This window comes from Petaurus breviceps, unplaced genomic scaffold (assembly GCF_028583685.1).
Source record: "Petaurus breviceps papuanus isolate PSGF00001 unplaced genomic scaffold, PetGlider_PUasm1.0 90925, whole genome shotgun sequence".
NCBI classification, from domain to species: Eukaryota; Metazoa; Chordata; class Mammalia; order Diprotodontia; family Petauridae; genus Petaurus; species Petaurus breviceps.
In genome coordinates this window covers 36,553,409-36,574,094 of record NW_027187380.1, presented here as the reverse complement: position 1 = coordinate 36,574,094, position 20,686 = coordinate 36,553,409, and the positions used below count along the sequence as shown (strand labels likewise).

At 35.7% G+C, this 20,686-nt stretch overlaps 1 protein-coding gene and 1 pseudogene across 3 annotated transcripts in view; one reads left to right on the top strand and one right to left on the bottom strand.

Moving 5' to 3' along the window:
- The window catches only part of MAP2K4 (mitogen-activated protein kinase kinase 4), a 182,691-nt gene that overhangs the window by 157,460 nt on the left and 4,545 nt on the right, over positions 1-20,686 (bottom strand). The gene's annotated exons all lie outside the window — the stretch shown is intronic.
- On the top strand, positions 13,097-14,504 carry LOC138152712 (ER membrane protein complex subunit 4 pseudogene; annotated as a pseudogene).

Sequence of the window (20,686 nt, the reverse complement as noted above, 5' to 3'; positions counted from 1 at the left end):
ATATATGTATGCATACATACATGTTTATATAGTAGGGTATATGTGCATATAAATACATATGTGAGTGTGTGTATATATGTGTATAGGCATACATAGACAGAGGGCACAAGACCAGCTGAATAGGAAGGAATGATATCTAAAAAATAAAATTAAGAGGTGAGAGGAATATAATGAGAGAAGATAGGGAAAGACAGAATAAGTAAATTACCTCATAGAAAAGAGGAAAGAGAAAACTTACAGTGGAGGGGAAGAACAGGAAGGCAAAAGGGAATGGGTCAACTTTACCCTTATTGACTTTGGCTTAAGGAGGGAATAACATACACACTAAATTATGTCTCTTACTGTACAGTTAAGTAGAGGGGAAGGGGATAAGAGGGGGAATGACAGAAGGAAGGACAGATTGGGGAGGGAGGGTAGTTAGAAGTACACACTTTTGAAAAGGGATAGGGTCAAAATAGAAAATAGAGTAAGTGGGAGGCGGGATAGGATGGAGGGAAATATAGTCATTCTTTCACAATATATCTACTATGGAAATATTTTGCATAACTACACATGTATAACCTATACTGGATCACTTTTCCTCCCAGTAGGGATGTGTGGCAAGGGAAGAAGGAAGAGAATCTGGAAATCAAAGTTTTAAAATAAAATGTTAAAAAAAAATTTTTTAACATGGAAATGGGAAATAAGATGTACAGGCACTTGTGTACAGAAATCCATTTTGCCCTATTAGAAAGTCAGAGGAGGTATGGGGGAGGATATAAGAAAGAGCAGATTGGGGGAAGGGGTATTCAGTAGGATCACTATTTTGGAGTGGGGGTAGGGGAAAGACAGGGAGAAAATCTGTAATTCCAAATCTTGTGGAAATGAATGTTGAAAACTAAAAATAAACAAATTAAACCCCCCCCCAAAAAAAAGATTCTTATATCTGGCACAGGATTTAGGCAAGGATAGAAACAGCAAATGGTATGTAAACTGAAATTCTCTGAAGTTTCAAAATTGTTAAAACAAACTTAAGTGATTGTACCAAATTATACTAAGTCAGAATTTTCTAGGAACCTCTAAATTTGAAACCAAAGAAGTAGAATTGCAGTTAGAGCTGTCCTGAGAATAAAAACCTATTGTCCAAGGAAGGATATCTGGGGACCAGAAATATCTGGGACTCAAAAGGTGCTGAGTAAATATACACTGAGAATGTGTTACTGAGTATACAAGAAGACTTGATGTTAGTTAACAGTGGTGATAATAACTGTATTGCTTTGCATGGTTTATGTTTAAGTTTTCTTGGTTATCTTGATAACATGTAAATCTCCCTTCTCAAAATTAGTACACTGTGAGCCTTCTAAGTAGCTTGATCTATACCAGATTAATGTAATTATGCAATTATGGGAATTGTAAGCAAAACTTTATCATATTGTTTGAACCTAGCCCTATGTGGCTGCAGAACTAGACCATCTTTATGTGCCTTTAACCAAGGACCTATGTTACGCTATTTTCTCTCAACTGTCAACCCATGTGTTTTCTAAGAGCCTATATCAGGTCTTTCTGACTACTCCCACAGCTAACAATTTGTGGGTGTGGACTTCTGGATCATCAGAAGACAGGCCCCACCCTCCCCCACCCCCATGAACATCCAAACCCACAGGGGACCTTGTCCTCCAATTCCATTAGGGCCTAAAGAAGACAACATCCAACACCATGCCTGTCAGCAAAAGGGCTCCCTCACCACTTGAGCCCCCTTTCCAGATTCTTGAATGCCATATGCCATTTGCCCATATCTGTAGGCTGCCCTCATTTTGGTTTAGGTTTTCTGGCTTTATGATTTTCTTTTTCTATGCCCTTCATTCCCCTTACCTTGGGTTCCCCTTTTCTTTACTTGCTTTCAGTTGCATTGCAAATTGCTGCTAAAACTCCCCTTCCATCTCCCTGAGGAAAAAAATGAGGCTCTCTCCATACCTTCCTTGGTCTGCAGGTGGCATCTTTAACCAAAAGGTGGTGAAATGTAAACTAGCTTGACCCTCCCCATCACCTGAAAGAGGCCTAAAACCTGGATTGGTCAATCAGGAGAAAGACATTGGCCCACTCTGAGTTAACATAACCCTTTGCAAGCTCTCTGAGTGAACCCAAATGCCACATGCTGTGTTAGCAATCACAAGGTTGGATGAAGCTGACTAGGAACATCTTCCATTTGTAAGTGATAAGGACCAGGTGCCTTGAACCAGATACTATCATGATTAATAGCATTTCTCTTATCTTGATGTTTTATGGACACTACCCTGTTATGACATTCATGTTTTATGATATTCTCACATTTACAGTTGACAGATATGGAAATTATAATTTTGGCTGACACAGGTATCCTGGGGGGAAGGGGAGAGGAGGGGGAACAGGAAAAACACTTCCTTGCTCTATGAGTATAGTCTCCTTCAGCTGGCCTTTATTTGAGTTCAGTTCAATCTGATTCCATGCCTGCATGTTTCACTAGCTCAAAGAGAATAAACTGTACATATATAACCTAATTTTCTTTTTCTCTTTTAAGACCAAACTCTGAAGGTTGACCTAATTTCATTTGTCTCTTTTAAGACCAAACTCTGGAGGGAAACAGTATTTACCCAAACAAAGTCACAGGCAAAAACAAAGGCTCTATATACACCAAAATATTTATAAGTAAGACTTTTTGTGGTAACAAAGAACTTAAGGGAAGGAAAGTGCATGCTCATCAATAGTGAATGGCAGTTAAGAGCCCCTGACTATGATGAACACAGAGAAAGTGGAAAGATTTACATGAACTAAAGCAAAGCCAGGAAAATGGTACATATGTATGTATGCATATATGTATATGTGAGTTTGTATAAACATACACAATGACTAGAAAAATACAAATGGAGACAACCATCAAAAACAACAGAAAATGAATTTTCAAAATAACCAAGAACAAATTGGCCACAGAAATTTAAGAAGATGCCTTGCCCTCCTTTGCAAAGGTGGAAGAGGTCTATGGGTTTAGAACACATTTTTTAGAGGTTTTTTTTGTACTGATCAGTCTTATTAACTTTTCCCTTTTCTCTTTCTTTAAAAAATTATATATGATATTTGGGAGGCTTATTTGGGGCAGAAGGAGTGCTGGGAAAATTCAGGTACTGTGAAAACAAAAGATTTCATTAAATGTTTTTTAAAAAAGAAAGAAAATGAACATTGCAAAATTGCTAAAAAAAAAAAAAAACAGACTACACCCAAGTAGAGAAAGGAAAAGGTATCTTCCCCCTATGTTCACTGCCAGAGAGTAAGATGCGCAATAACCATATATAATGCCAAAGTTTTTCAATGTATTGATCAGTTTTGCTGAATTTTTTTCCTCTTCCTCTTTTCCTCCTGTTTTTTTTTTAAATTCTTTTTTATAAAGATTGACATTCTGGAGGAAGAAAAAAGATACAGGGGGAAAAGTTAGATGATGTAAAAGCCAAAGATCAATATAATTTTCTTTTTAAAAAGAAAATAAGTAAAAAATGACTTCATAACAAGCATAGTGAGCAAGATATATTTCTTCCATTTTTTATGAGGTATCTTTTTTTTGGCCAATGATAGCCATTAAAAGCAATTATCAAAATAAATTGATTATTCACAAAGTGTTAAACTAAAATTTTAAGAAATAATAAAGTATATTCAATCACTCTATTCTCACTGAAAATACTGTTAACAATTTAAGAAAAAGGTTTTAGACCATTAGTAAACAGAAGTATTTTTAAATGCCATTTATTTCTTCCCATCCTTTTCAATTAAAATGTAAAATTGTAAGTAAAAGCATACGTATATATAATTTATAAATAAATAAATATACACATATTCAGAGGAGTGTGCTCAAAAAACTTCACCTACGAGGTTATGCAATCAAAAAGTTTGGCAAGGTCTAAGGAATAAGGAAAGGGGGTAAGGGACTGGCATAAAACAGGAGTAATCTGATAAGCCCACATGTATGACACACTGGTAGCCCTTACTTAGTATAACAGTAAAAATAAGTCTACCACTGAAACAGATACAACCTTAGTCATTGGAAATGAAAATAAATTATCACCAAAACTATGTGGGCTCAAGGTAGACCTAGCAACTTCAACACTACAAGGAACTCATGAATCCAACAATCAGATTTAAAGCTTCCTGAAAAAAAATTAGCCCTGAGTAGATGTGGCCTTTACACTAAGCTCTAGTCAAAAAGGCTAAACAAACAAAAAGGTTTCATATGCCCCTCAGAAAGACTTATCTCTCTTTTAGACTATTAATTAATCCCATCATAAAAAAGAAAACAGAGCCAAAGACAATTACCTCAAAGTCTGCAGGAATTCCCTCACCCAGCACCAATCCTTTCAGGAACTACAACCTGGAATCACAGTACCACAACAGGGTCACTCTCCAAAAGGAACTCATACAAACCCTGAAACCAATCACAGAGGGATAATCAGCATCAGGGTAAGGGGACACTAGGAGCTAAACATACCAAGAATCAACAACCAAGGCAATTCTCAGCCTCTACAGGATAGTTAAAATAACTCTTAATCTCCGTTTTTTTCCTCACTATAAAATTTCTAAGAAATTTGGTTTAAGAGGACTTTAAGAAGAAATAACAGGAACTAAACATAAATTGATGACTGTATTTAAATTCAATAGATTTTTAGATTCAACAGATTGCGCCCATCACGCAGGGTACAAAAGAAATTTAAAATAAAATAAAAGGGATTTACCCTGCTCTTCAGAATTTTGGAGTAAATAAGTCAGGTAAATAGGAAACAAGTCAATTTTTTCAAAAAACAACCAATACAAATCCAGCCTCAAACACTTGACACATTTACTAGCCCTGTGACTTTGGGCAAGTCAACCCCAATTGCCCTCCAAAAAGCAAATAAATGAATGAACAAGCAAACAAACAAATAAATAAATGAATGAATTAATAAATAAACTATACTGAATTGCTTGCCTTCTCAAGGAGGGTGGGTGGGGAGATAAGAAGGGACAGAATTTGGAACTCAAAGTTTTAAAAACAAATATTTAAAAAATTGTTTTTACATGCATCTGGGAAATAAGATATACAGGCAATAATGTACGGAAATCTATCTTGCCCTACAAGAAAAGTAAGAGGGAAGTGATGGGGGGGGGGGGAGAAGTGATAGAAGGGAGGGCAGACTCGAGGAAGTGATAATCAGAACACATGTCATCTTGGGTGGGGTAGAGGGGAGAGATGGAGAGAAAATTTCTAACTCAAAATTTTGTGGAAATGTATGTTGAAAACTAAAAATAGATTAATTAAATGAAGAAAAAAGAAAGGAAAAGAACTTACATGTACAAAAATATTTATAGCTGTTCTTTTCTGGTAGGTGAAAAATTAGAAGTTGATGGGATGCCCATCAATTGGGGAATGGCTGAACAAGTTGTGGTATGTGATTATGATGGAATACTATCGTACTATAAGAAATGATGAGCAGGATGCTCAGAAAAATCTGGAAAGATTTGTATGGACTGATGTAAACTGAAATGTACTGTGTAAAAAGTAACAGTAATATTGTAGGATGATCAATTATGAAGCTACTCTCAGTGATATAACAATCTAAAGACAACTCTGAAGGGCTTATAATGAAAAAATGCTATTCAACCTGAGAAAAAACTGGTGGCTTCTGAATGCAGATTGAAGCATAATTTAATTTTATTTTTCTTTTCTATGTTTTCTTTCACAACATGACTATTATGAATATGGTTTGCATGATTACACATGTATAACCTATATCAAATTGTTTGCCTACTTAATGTGGGGAAGAGGAGAGAGGAAGGGAGAGAATTTGGAACTCAAAAGTTTTAAAAATGAATGTTAAAAATTGTTTTTACATGTAAGTGGGAAAAAATAAAATACAAAATAAAATAAAATCATATAAGGTAAATGTTCATTTATTATGGATTTTTTTATACTCCTGGTTTTATCAATTCAATGGCATCTTTGTTTTCTATTGTATTAATCAACTGCCCCAATTCAATTATCTGTCTTTCTATTTTGTTGATAAAAGTATTAAAAGATACAAAATTTTCCCTAATGACTGTGTTAGTTGTATCCCAAAAGGACTATTTCAAATTATGTATTCTCATCATAGTTTACTTTGATGAAATTTTTTGTTTCTATGGTTTGTTCTTTGACCCATCAGTTCTTTAGGATTAAAATTTGGCCTCCAATTAATTTTTTTCTTTAAAAGACTTTTATTAAATATAAAATTTTTGCACCATTATCAGTAAATAATGGGTTTAGTATTTGCTTCTGTGAGTTTCTGGTAAGATTTTTATGACCTAATGCTGGGTCAATTGTAAAGGGGCCTTGTATGGCTGAAAAATATGTACGCTCATTTCTGTGCCCATTTAGTAATCACCAGAGAGCTATCATCTAAATTTTCTAAATTTCTATTCAGGTCCTTAACTTCTTTCTTATATATCTTAATTAGATTTATGTAGGTCTGAAAGGTATACATTGAAGTCCCTCCCAAGAATAGTCTATCTTTTTCTCCCTCAGATTCTATTACCTTTCCTTTCAAGTATGTAGATGCTATACTATTTTGTGCATATATGTTAAGTACTGATGTTGATCTGCGGTGCCTTTAAGCAAGCACAAATATAGATTCCATGCTTATCTCTTTTTATTGTAATTACATTTATTACAGCCTTATGTGAAATCATGTTTGCTACTCCTTGCTCTTTAGAAGCAAGTATTAATCAAAGAGAGATTTTTCTTTTGCCCCTCATTTTAACTCTGTGAATTTTTGTTTCCAGTGTAATTTTTTTTGTAAGCAACACTGTTAGAGACTGCTTTCTAATCCATTCTTCTATCTTTTTCCATTTTATGAGTAAGCTCATCCCATTCAAGTTCACATTATAATAATTACGTATTTCATTCCATTTTGTCCTCTTGTACTCTTTTCTTCTTTGTTCCAGCTTCCTCTCTACAATAAGAATGTAGAAAAAAAGAAGTTTGCCTAACAGGTGTGATCTATACATGAAGCAGTCTATTTCCATAGCATTGTCCATTTTCTCTTCCTTTTGCCCTACCCATCATGCTAGGTTTTCACTCTCTTCATTTACTTTAAATTTCCCCTTGATGTGCACAGGTTGTTGGAATTTATTTGCTTATAACCACTGCCTTCCCTAGTTATCCTGTCCTCCCTCTCAACACATAACGCCTCTGCCCTCTCTGCCTCTTCCTATTTTATTTTCCCTTTCAATGAAATGTACTTTGATCTTTGGAGGCATTGGAGGGAGGTGGCCTGTGTGTAGTTGTGTTCTATCTTTGGCTCATTTCACAAAATACTTCTCTCTTTCATCCATGCCTAAACACTTTTCATCTAATAGAAGTTCCTCTATTATATGAGATAAAGATTTTTACTATGTGAGATAATGATAATGATTTCCCTTTCCCTTTTTAACCCCACATTCTTTAAGAGGTCTCTGTTTTATAACAAAGTAAACAAATTAAGCAAAACTAACCATATCTGAAAATGCATGCAACATTCCACACCTGTAGTATGAGGAATTGTTTGTAGAACCCCTGCCTCTTTATTGTGTTTTTTTTAAATTAACAGAAACTTATTTTCTCTCTTCCCACCCTCCACTTTACTGAAAAAAATAAAGAGAAAAAAAAACAATTCCTTGCAACAAATATGTACTGTCAAGTAAAACAAATTCCCTTTTGGGCTATATACAAAAATCTGTCTCATCTAAAGCTTACTATTTTCCTTTTCTTTTTTTTTTTTGTTTCTTCTATCTTACGGTTTTTTCCCTTTGGTTCTAATTCTTCATTACAACATGACTAATGTGGAAATATCTTTAATATGATTGTGCACATATAATCTATATCAGATTGCGTGCCATCTTGGGGAAGTAGGGAGGGGGAGAAAATTTAGAACTCAAAATCTTATAGAAGCAAACACTAAAAACTAAAAACAAATAAATAAATAAAATTTTAAACAGCTGTCTCATTCTGTACCCTAAATCTATCATCTCTCTGTTAGGAGGTATATAGTATATAATTCATTAATACAGTCAATGGTAATTATACTTATCAGAGTTAGGCCTTTCAAAGATGTTTATCTTTACAATGTTGTGACTGTACTGTTTTCCTGGTTCTGCTCATTTCATTGTTCATCAGTTTATAAAAGTCTTCATCATCATTATAAAAGTCTTCATCATTCCCCAAATGGTTGAAGAATATGAAAAGGCAGTTTTCAGAGAAAGAAATTAAAGCAATCTATAGTCATATGAAAAAAATACTCTAAATCACTATTGAGTAGAGAGATGCAAATCAAAACACTCTGAGGTAACACACCACACCTATCAGGTTGGCTAACGTGGCAAAACAGGAAAACAATAAATGTTAGAGAGGATGTGGGAATGTTGGAACACCTATTCATTGGTGGTGGAGCTGTGAGCTGAACCAACCATTCTGGAGAGCAATTTGGAACTATGACCAAAGGGCTATAAAAATGTGCACACCCTTTGACCCAGTAATACCACTTCTAGGGCTACATCCCAAAGAGATCATTAAAATAGAAAAATGACCCACATGTACAAAAATATTTCTAGCAGTTCTCTTTGTAGTGGCCAAGAACTGGAAATTGAGGAAATGCCCATCAACTGGGGAATGGCTAAACAAGTTGTAGTATATGAATGTAATGAAATACTATTGTGTTATAAGAAATGATGAGCTGGCAGACTTCAGAAAAATCTGGCAAGACTCATATGAACTGATACTGAGTGAAGTGAGCAGAATCAGGAGAATAATGTACACAGTAGCAGTTACATAATGCGAAGACTGACTTTGATAGAATTAGCTCTTCTCAACAATGCAAGGCCCTAAGACAATTCCAAAAGACTCATGATGGAAAATGTTTTCCACAGCCAGAGAAAGCAATATGGAGTCTGAATGCAGATCAAAGCATAGTATTTGCTCTCTTTTTAGGCTTTGAGTTTTTCTTTCTCATGGTTCCTCCCATTCGTTCTAATTCTTCTAACATGATTAATGTGAAAATACGTTTAATAAGAATGTATATGTAGAGCCTATATCAGAATGCATGCTATCCTGGGGGGGGAAGGCAGAGAAAATGTAAAAGTTATGGAAGTGAATGTTGAAAACTAAAAATAAATAAATAAAAATTTTTAGTCTTCAAAATTGTTCATTTTTACAGTACTGATGTCATAGCAGAAACCGTTCTGCTTCTGCTTACTTCACTCTGCATCAGTTCATACAAATCCTTCCATCTCCCTTTGAAATCATCTATTTTTAAATTTCTTATGGCACACATTCCATCACATTCACATACCACAAATTATCCAGCCATTCCTCAATGACAGGCATAAAAGTTTCCAGGGTTTTGTTTTATTTTTTGCCACCAAAAAAAAAGAAAGAAAACCTGCTAGACATATTCTTATATACAAAGGACCTTTTACTTTTTCTTTGACCTTTTTTGTAGTACCCTAATAGTGATATGTCTGCGTCAAAAGGCATGTACTGTTTTGTAACTTTCTGTGTATAATTACAAACTGCTTTCCAGAATAGTTTTACCCATTCCCAGGTTTACTAACAGTACATTACTTTGCCTGTTTTCCCCACAGAACTCTGTTTCCAAATGTGATGGGTATGAGGCAGAAGTTCAAAATTGTTTTAATATATTTTTTTCTAATTATTAGTAACTGGAGCATTGTACAGATAACCTGGGTTTCACCCCTTGAAAAGTGTCTGTTCACATCCTTAAACTATCATTTGGGAAACAGCTCAAATATTTGAATGAGTTCTTTATATTATCTTAGAAGTGATACCTTTATCAAAGAAAAGTTTATTCCTCATTCTCCACCCCAGATTTCTTTTTTGATCTTCTCTTTACAGGATTTGTTGGTATAAAAACTTAATTTTATGTGATCAAAATTATACATTTTATCTTCTGTAGTCTGCTTATTTCTTCTTTGCTCATTAACTTTTCTTCAATTCATAGCTCCAATAGTTATTTTTTTCTGTGTCTTTATTATATTTATGACATGACCTTTAAATCTACATCTAAATTATGTATCCATATGGAGTTTATTTGGATATAATGTGTTGGTCTAAATCTAATTTTTTCCATGCTACAGTCCAATTTTCCCAAACACTGAGTCTTTATTCCAGTAGTTGAGGCCTTTGTATTTATCAAATACTTTGGTGCTAAATTAATTTGCTTCAGTAATGTGTAGTGTAGTTAATCTATTGTACAAACTGATTTCTATTTTTTTTTTTACCAATACCAAATTGCTTTGAGAATTACTACTTTGCAGTATAGTGTAAAAGATGTCACACTTCTAGGTTCCCTTCATTATCTCCCTATTCCAGTCCATTCTACACACAGATGACAAAAGTTATTTTCTTTGTGTGGATTTGACTATATAACACCCCTCCTTTACCCCAGCAAAATTCAATCAAATCCAGTGGCTTTCCATGGCCTCTAGAATAAAATATTAACTTCTCTGTAGATTTTGAAGCCCTTCACAACTGCTCTAGGTTTCTATACTTAGTGTACATTATTCCCCCCTTCTGAACTCTGTTACATAGCCAAACTGGCCATCTCTATTTTCCTTATTCATGATATTCCATCTTCCATCTCAGTGCCTTTGGCTGTTCCCCTTACCTAGAATGAACTTTCTTCTCACATCAACTTCATAGAATCCCTCCTTTCCTTAACAGCGTACCTCAAGCACCCACTTCTACCTAAGGCTTTTGTTGAACCCAAAAACAGCTAGCACCTTCTCTTAATATTTATTTAGTATAAGCTTATATATGAACCTGTTGTCTCTCATCCTGGGGTGGCTAGGTGGTGCAGTGAGTAAAATGCCGGCCCTGGAGTCAGGACAACCCTAGTTCCGTTCAGGCCTCAGACACTTAACACCCACACCCACACACACACACACACAAAACTAGCCATGTAACCTTGGGCAAGTTACTTAACCCCAACTGTCCTCCAAAAGGCAAAAAAAAAAAAAAAAGAATGTAAGATCCTTGTATTCATATCCCCAATTTCTAGAACAAAGCCTATCACAAAGTAGGTGCTTAGTAAATATTCGTTGATAATTGTTATTTGCTCTGGTTTTCATTTCACTTACCTTAGAAAAATAAAAGAAACTAAGACTGGTTAAGTCTCACTTTCTGATTCTTAAGTTGGCCAACAAAAACACACTATAAGTTTAAATCTAAAAGTAAAAAAAGAAAAAATCTAAAAAAATTCAATACATTTTGATTCCTTGTCTTACCCTAAACAGGAAAACATTTGTTTTATGGCAGAAAAAATAAAATTTTAAAATCTGATCTTCTTATTTAATGTTGGTAAAGGGCTCAGATCAGGGTGAAAAGGTTTGGGAAACCTATCACTGAAAGTCAAATCTGAGGCTCTTGTTATAAAAGAATGTGTCACATTTTCAGCTACCTACTCTGCTGTTTAGACCTGAAGGGGTTAAGGGAAGAAGGAATGGATTCGTGGTAGATTTATTGTAAGTTAATTCTGGTGCCTAAGATATGAAATATCAGCATTATTATAACTTCCTGTTTTAATATTTGTCAAATACTTCATTTTCCAGAGCAACTCCTAGTTTTTTTTACAAGCTAATTAAAATGATTAATAAATAATAATTTCTATCCATTTTTGGACATCGCAAATATATGGACTTGCTTTGCTTGACTATGCTTATTTGCTACAATGACTATTTTTCTTTCATTGGTGGGGAGGAAAGAGAAGGAAGAGAATTTTACTGATTATTTTCAATTTATTGTATCTATATTTTGATTTTATATAATTGCTCATGTGTTGTCTCCCCCACTAGACTATGAGTTCTTTGAGAATGGGGACTGTCTTTTGCCTTTGTTGTATCCCCATTATTTAGCATAGCACCTGGCACTGCTATGTAGACTTGTAGAACTGAATTTGGAGAATTTTTTCATATAGTTGTTGATATACAAACTATTCATACCTGCTGACTACTTATCTCACAAAATCACAGACTTTGAGAGTTAAAGGGTACCCCAATAGCCATCTAGCCCAAACCATATAAGAAGGAATTCCTCACTATAACATACCTGAAAAGTGTCGCAACCTCTATTTGAAGACAGCCAAGAAAGGGGGGAATCTACTACTTTTCAAAGAAAGGCATGTCATTTTTGGATGGCTCTAAATTGTTAAGGAAGTTTTTCCTAACATCAGGCCAGAATTGGTCTTTGCAACCTCTAATCATTACTCTAGATTCTGCCCTCTGGGGACCAAAAAAAACAAGACAAATCCCTCCTCCACAGGAGGGTTGGTTCTTCCTTCAAATATGTGCAGACCATTATGTCTCCTGACTCGTTTTCTCCAAGTTAAACATGTTCAATTCTTTCAACTGGTCCTAATAAGTCATGAACTCCCCCAGATATTCTACACCTTATGAATGTACTTTTTTTCTTTTTAAAAATGTATTTAAATTTTTTTTTATTTCTGAATTTAGCAAACACCAAATAAAAATGAGAATTTCAACATATATTATAGAACATGAGGGATTTGTACATGATACTGCAAATCTACATTATGTAGAGCCTGCTTTTCTTTTTAACTTTATACTAAATTAATAAACTTGACATTTAACTTTCAAAGCCATCATGCTTATCAGTAATTCCTTTTGGACTTAGTTCTTTTTTTGTTGTTGTTTTCAGTAACTCAATCCCTATGCCTCACTGCACTCCCAAACTGAAAATAAATAAAAGCCTTTTAACATATGCATAGTAAAAACAAATATTCCCACATTGGCCAAGTCCAGAATCATATGTATCACTATGAATTTGGAGTCCATCACCTTAATGGGTAAGACAGGTAAGCATACTTCATTATGAGTATTCTGAAAAGTGGTTTTCCCTTGCTAGTGTTGAGTTCCTATACTATTCTCCTGCTTCTCCTCATTTCACACAGCATATCAGTTCATTTAAGTCTTCCCAGTTTTCTCTGAAACAGTTCCTTTTCTCATTTTTATAGAGCTATAATAATTATATTACATTCATAATATAATTCATTTGGCTATTGCCCAACTGATAGGTATCCCCTTTAGTTTCCAGTTCTTTTTCATCACAAAAAGAGCTGCTATAAATATTTTTGGAAATTTGGATCCTTCTCCTCATTCTTTGATCTCTTTAGAGGTATAGGCCTAGCAATGGTATCACTAGGTTATACAATTGACTCTTTGTGCATACTTCCAAATTGCTTTTCAGAATGACTGGACCAAGTCACAGCTCCATTAATTTATCTATTTTCCCATGGTTTCTCCATTTAATCATTTCTCTTTTCTGTCATCTTTACTAATCTAATGGGTGAGAGATAAAGGCTCAAAAGCATTTTAACTTTCATTTCTTGAATAATTAGTAATCTTAACATTTTTTCACATAGCTATTGATAGCTTAAATTTATAATCTAGCAATCATTCTTGACTCTTTTTTGTTAAAAATAAAGGAGTCGGGTCCGACTGCTGGAGAGTGGTCAGGGTCCCTGGTGCATCCCAAGAAGCTACGGGGTGTGGGCCTGCTTCTTTAGGAGGCAGCCGTTGCCATGACAACCCACGCAAGTTTGGTGGCGAATAGAGGCCAGAGTTTCAAATGGACCATTGAGCTGAGCAGCCCCGGAGGAGGCAGCAGGGGCTGAAGTGATCAGGGAGGTGGCCAGGGAGATTCTATGTATCCAGTGGGCTACCTGGACAAGCAAGTGCCATATACCAGCCTGCAGGAAACAGACCAGATCCTGGTAGAAAAGTGTTGCTGGGACATTGCCCTGGGTCCCCTCAAACAGATCCCCATGAACCTTTCCATCATGTACATGGCAGGTAACACTATCTCCATCCTCCCCACTATGATGGTATGTATGATGCCCTGGCAAGCCATTCAAGCACTTATGGCCATTTCAGCCACTTTCAAGATGCTAAAGAGTTCAACCCAGAAGTTCCTCCAGGGCTTGGTCTATCTCATTGGGAACCTCATGGGGTTGGCTTTAGCTGTCTATAAGTGCCAGTCTATGGGACTGCTGCCTACACATGCATCAGACTGGTTGGCTTTCACTGAACCCCCTGAGAATGGAATTCAGTGGTGGTGGACTACTACTCCTGTAATCAGGGGAAAATGTGTATTGGCACTCCTTTCACACTTGGATCCCATTTGTTTTTGTCATTTGTCCCTTCTCAGTAACACTATAGTCTGTTCTGTTTCACAAAAGTCTCCTGTGCTAAAAAGAATCAAAAAAATTCTTTTCTCAAAGGTAAAAAAGAACAAAGCTTATAAGGCCAAAGTACAAGAGTACCAACAAAGGAAAAACTACAGAGATGCTCCTGGTTGAAAATAATGTAAAAAACTTTGTTTCCAATACAGAGCAAAAACAACAATCAAAACCATAATTCCATGTAAACAAGAGTGGCTGTTTCAGCCGCTCCTCTCAATAAATTAAGCTGTTCAGAACAGCTCTTGGAAAAGAAAACAAAAGTTGCATGATTTCCCTTAAATCCATTTTCCTTAAAATAAAGGTTCTACCTCTAAATGATATTAAAGAGGACAAATACTGCTGGAGACAATGTGGCAGATTTGAGAAACTAATGCTAGCTTCAAATTATACATGAAGAGAAGAAAATAAAAAGAAAAAATAATTGTTAAAAAATAAATAAATAAAAATAAAGGAGTCTGGGCTGCTAGATGGCAAAGTGAGTAAGAGCCCGGTGGGGTCAGGCAGAGTCGGGAGGAACTCGGTCAGGCCTCAAATACTTAACACCCACACACAAAAAAAAAAAACTGGCCATGTAATCTTGGGCAAGTTACTTAACCCCAATTGCTTAAAAAAAAAAAAAAGGAGTCAAAAATGATTACTAGGTTATTAAAATTTAGAGACTAGCACTATTGTGGTAAAAAAAGAAAACTTATAACAGCTTCTCACAAGTGAGCAATAGAAAGCCTCCAACTGACTTTTTTTACTTTATTTTTTAAATTACAAGTTTACCAAAGTCCAAAAAAGAGAAGATTTTCATATATACAGAACAGAAAAAGAGGACAAGTGAAACTGTGACTCTATTACGCTACAATTCTCTTTAAAAAAAATACTTGAGGGGCGGCCAGGTAGCACAGTGAGTAAGAGCACCGGCTCCAGTGTTGAGAAGACCTGGAGATCGAATCCTGGGCTCAGACACTTAGCACCCACCCAGAAACACCTGGCTCTGTAACCTTGAGCAAGTTACTTAACCCCAATTGCTTAGGGGCGGCCAGGTGGCTCAGCAGTAAGAGCACCCGCTCCAGTGTCGGGATAACCTGGATCAAATCTGGGCTCAGATACTCAGCACCACACCCAGAAATAATAATTGGCCGTGTAACTTTGAGCAAGTTACTTAACCCCGATTGCTTTAAAAAAAAAAAAATACTTAAGAAATTCAACATGTTACTTTTAAAACTATCCTGGCTTAAAAGATTCTTTTTAAACTTCTGTTCTCTTTGGTGCATTCTTAAAAAATGCCTCAATGACCCTCTTTTCATTCTTTTTCTTTTCTGTGGGGGAGGGGGAATCATGTTGGAAGCTATATTGAAGAGAGTTCAGAAAAGAGTATGAGGAAAGGAAGTGGAAGTACAGACTGGTATTCTCTGGTAGATGGTATTCTCAAGTTTAGTCATAGATTTCAGAGACAGCAGGATCAAGTGAGGGTTCCTGTGGATGGGGATGACATAGGTATGTTTCTAGATAGTAAGGAAGCAAGCAGCCAGTAGATGAAAAGTGATTGAAGATCTACTGAAAGAAAAGATGACAGAGGGGAAGATCTGCTACAGAAGACACAATGGAATGGGATTGCATGAGCATGTAAACAGTTTTGACTTAAAGGGCCACTTCTTCAAATGATATTTTTTCTTTTCTAAAAAGAAAAATTCAAATTAAATTACCTGACACTTCACTTCATACTCCATATGACTGACAATACTGAAGAGATTATAGGAAAACAAGCATACTAATACACGCTTGATAGAGCTGGTCTAACTCTTCTCAAAAATTCTTTGGAATTATGAAACAAAAGGTAACAAATTGTTCATATCAGTGATCACACTACTAGTTATATTCCCCATGGAGTATAACATGGACTATAACATGACAACCACACACAAAAAAAACCCATCCTATATGTACCAAAATAAATGAGAGCCCATCAAGTAGGGAATGTCTATAGAAATATAAGACTTTTAATAAAACATAAGACTTTAATGGAATATTACGCTATTAAAAAAGAAACAAACATGAGAAGTTCAGAGAAACATGGGAAGAACTGTGTGAACCAATACAGGATGATGTAAGCCTAACCAAGAAAACAACATATACAATTACTACAAGACTGGGCACTCCACAAGAATGAAAGGCTACAGTGAGTCAGGATGCATTAAGTGAAATCTCCAAGACAGCACAATTCTAGAGGTAGGAGGCCTCCAAACCTATTTCCTAAGCATGGCTGGGTCTCCCACTCTAGCTCTTTCTAACACAGGATGGGTTCACCCTCACCCTACCTTTCTGCCTGGACTCCACACAGCTGTCCCAAACTATCTCTATAACAAGACCAAAGTGAATAATAGGAAATAGAAGGGGAATTGCCCAAATAGTACAAGTCTGGTACCACAGAGAATATCAGATATGACCACCACAAATTAGATAAGGAATAACTACTAAGAAAAATGAATATGGGCCATATCATTTATCTGTGTTTAACTAGTTCTCCTTTTCTGATCAAAAATCTTTCTGCTATCCTTTATTTGCTTCTCCTGTGCAAATATATTAGGCAATATATTGTAGCTATTGTAGAGAGAGAGGCAGTGTGGTGTACTGGTTGGGCCAACTTTCAAATTAGGAAGACATACATACAAGTCCTTAACACATAGCTTGTAACCATGGGAAAGTTACTAAATTTCTCAATTCTCCAGAAAACTCTCTAAGATAGCATAATTCAAGTTAATAGAGAAAGTATCTGAAGAGTTCCCTATACTGTTGAAATCAGAAATCCATACCCTCAAAAATGTTAATGTGGGGGTGGCTAGGTGGCACAGTGAATAGAGCACCAGCCCTGGAGTCAGGAGGACCTGAGTTCAAATCTGGCCTCAGACACTTAACACAAAAACTAGCTGTGTGACTTTGGGAAAGTCACTTAACCCCAATTGCCCTCCAAAAAGCAAAAAATAAGAAAAATAAAATAAAATGTTAATGTGTATATGTGTACATATATACATATAAAAGACTGTAATATTATGTATACACGCATATGTGTATTCTCCTGAAGTATACTACTACCTTTGTATTATAGTTTTAGGGTTGTCTCCAAAACATAAGTGAAGGTTAGTTCAAATCTAAAAGTAGTATTCCTAGTAGCATCATATTCACATTCCACTCAGAAAATCACCAGAAACAGATTTTTAAAATATAGTGGCAAATAGGAACAGATAAAATAGTAAGGGGTAGAGGGTCACAGTATAGTCAAAAACTACTCTCAGTACATGAAATCTGATCAGATGCCCAGAGAAGTTCTTAGCAGACAAAGACTACAGAAGTATAGTCATAATATTAACCTAAATCAATAGGCTGGGTTTTACAAATTAAATTATGATTACTCTATATTCATAATTTCCTTCAGGCAAAGAAATGATATCAAAAGCAATTTCTTAAACATTCCTATTTTTAATAATTAGTGTATGATTCAGAATGCATACACCAGCTTCAGAATAAAACCTCATATCTAGATCACTCCACCTGTAAAGATAATTACCTCCTAGATCTCACCATCATCCATAACTGTGCTATGTTCATGATCCAAAATTCTGAAATTTCTCTTTTCAATTATAAATTAACCGCCTGTCCTAAATGTATTCTTTGTCATCACAGTAACTTCCAAAATCATAGATTTAAAGATGGAAGGAACTTTAGAGGTCTTCTAGTTCAACTCCTTCATTTTACAGATTAAAAACCTGAGGTCCCATGAGGTTTACTACATGTCTAATGTCACACACTTAAGGAGACATGATTCAATTTCAGGTTCTCTGACTCACTGTACCAATTCTCTAACTCAATTACTCCTACTCATCTCTTTCCAGTCTTGACTTTATTCAGTTACATGATCTAATGTCTTCTAAACTCGATGCCCTTGCTTGATTAATAATAGTTCACATTAATAAAGGCAGCAAGATTTGCAAAGCACTTTATATACATTATCTCATTTATTCTTCTCAACCAGCAAAAGAGACAGATGGTATTCTCATCTCCATTTTACATGCAAGGAAACTGAGATTAATACAATTTAATCTATTTGCCCAAGTTCACACAACTATTAAGTGTCTTTGGTAAAACACAAAGCCAGCTAATAATACCTTGATAAACCCCAACCCTGGTTTAGACCTACCTACCTCCTTCTCTCTTCCTGGCTACTAAACCTGATGAAAAAAGTTACATAAACTTGCTGACTAGGACTTCTAAAAAGTTATGTAAACTAATCTCAACTAGGCCCTAACAGCTGTGGGGCAATCCTTTTAATCTCTCCCTACCACAATCAACTCTTCTAAACAGCTGTTACAAATATTCTCTTCTCAAGTCGCCCACACAATTCTATCACTATTCCCTCCCAACAGACGACCTCATCACCTAATTTACTTGGAAAATAAAGCAATCTACTATGAACTCCCAATTTTCCCTAAATTCATACCACAAAATCATAGTACATTGTTCTCCATTCAATCCTCCTTTTCTAGTCTCTAGAAGGAGGTATAACCCTTCTCTTGCCAATATTTTCTTTCATCCCTCCTCTTTGGCACATTCCCTCTCTCAAATCCTCAATTTTTCCTTTTATCAAGTTTTTTATTTCCTGGTGCTTACAAATATGCCCAGTTCTTCCCAAGATTAAAAAAATTTCATTTGATCTTGCCATCCCCTCACTTTATCAACCTATCTCTTCTCCCTTTCACAGTGTCCTAATCCCTGGAAAAAGTTTTCTACACTCTTTGCCTTAAATTCTTCCCCTCTTAGTACTTTTAAAACCTTGCAATCTGGATTAGACCCCATCGTCTCAAATAAAACTTTTTTCCCTCAAAAAGTTACCAATCATCTCTTAACTGCTATAGTTCTCATCAGCAGATGCAGCTAGGTGGATAAAGCACTAGGCCTAGAGACAGGAAGACCTACATTGAAATCCAACCTCAGTCACTTGTTGGCTGTATAACCCTGAGTAAATTCACTTAACCTCTCTCAGTTTCCTTCCCTGTAAAACAGGGATCACACTTATCTCACAGAGTTGTTGTGAGGATCAAATGAAATAATATCTGAAAAGGGCTCAGCATAGTGTTTAGCACAAAGTAAGTACTTACTTCCCAATTTCTTCTCTTACCTGTCTACCTTCTCTTTCTCAATCTCCAGTCATTCAACCAAGAAGCACTTAGCAAGTAATGTACCATCAGTCAACAAACATTTCCCTCACCCCAATGTCTAAGGAGTTGTGGAGGTAAAACTTGACACCTACACCCCTCCCTTCTGCTAACAGCTACCACTTTAACTCAGGCCCTCATCACCTTTTACAATGCCTCCTAATCAAAGTCCCTGCTTCCATAATATCCCCTTTCCAATTCATCTTCAGGATCACAAATAGAGGCTAAACCCTTTCATTTTACAGACAAGATAAATAAAGCACAGAAAGCTTAAGCTGATTGCCCAAGGTAACAGAGCTAGCAAATATGCCTGAACCCAGGTTTTCCTAACTCCAAACCTAATGCACTACATCATGCTGCGCACCCCTCATACAGCTAGCAAAAATAATCTTCCTAAGTAATAGGTCTGACCATGCCCATTCCCAAATTGCAATTTAAAATGTCTCCCTACTTTTTCTCAGGGGTAAAATAAAATCCTCAACTTGGCATTAAGGCCTTACACAATCAGGTTCCAGCTTACCTTTCCAGTTTCATTTCACTTTTCTTTCACAGATTCTAAGACCAAGCAAAACTGGACTACTAAGAATTCTAAATTCAGCATATTACCTCCCTCTAGAAGTACATTTTGTCCCCCATTCCTGGAATGTACTCTGTCCTCATCCCACCTTTCAGAATCTCTGATCTTCTTTAGGGCTCATCTAGGTTCGACTTATTTCCTAGCTTTCCCATATTTACTTAGGCAGTGCAGTCTCCCTAGATTTATACTGTATTATTATTAGTATATAGGAACCCAACTGTCAAATGAAGAAATTACACCTATAATGTCCTTTCCAGTTCTAAATCTATGATCCACCACAGTAAAGGCAAGTAACTATTATATTTTGTAAGTGCTTGACTCCTGTACAATATTCTGAACGTGGCAGACACTTAATAAACAATAATTAAATTGAGTTGATCCATCAGGACTAGAAATAATCCAGATATATGGAAAAACTAAATAGTCTCAAAAAGCAAGCCTCACCATCCCACCCCACTCCCATTCTGGGAGAAAGTTTTGGTGGAAGGATATATTGCATGTAAACAGGCATTTGATCCTATAATTATTCTTTGTCAAATTAAAAAGAACCAAAAGATAAAAACATTTTTAAATGGCCTTAAAAATGATCTAATCCAACATCCTCATTTTATAGGAGGATACTGAAGCCTAGAAATCTCAAATTCAAC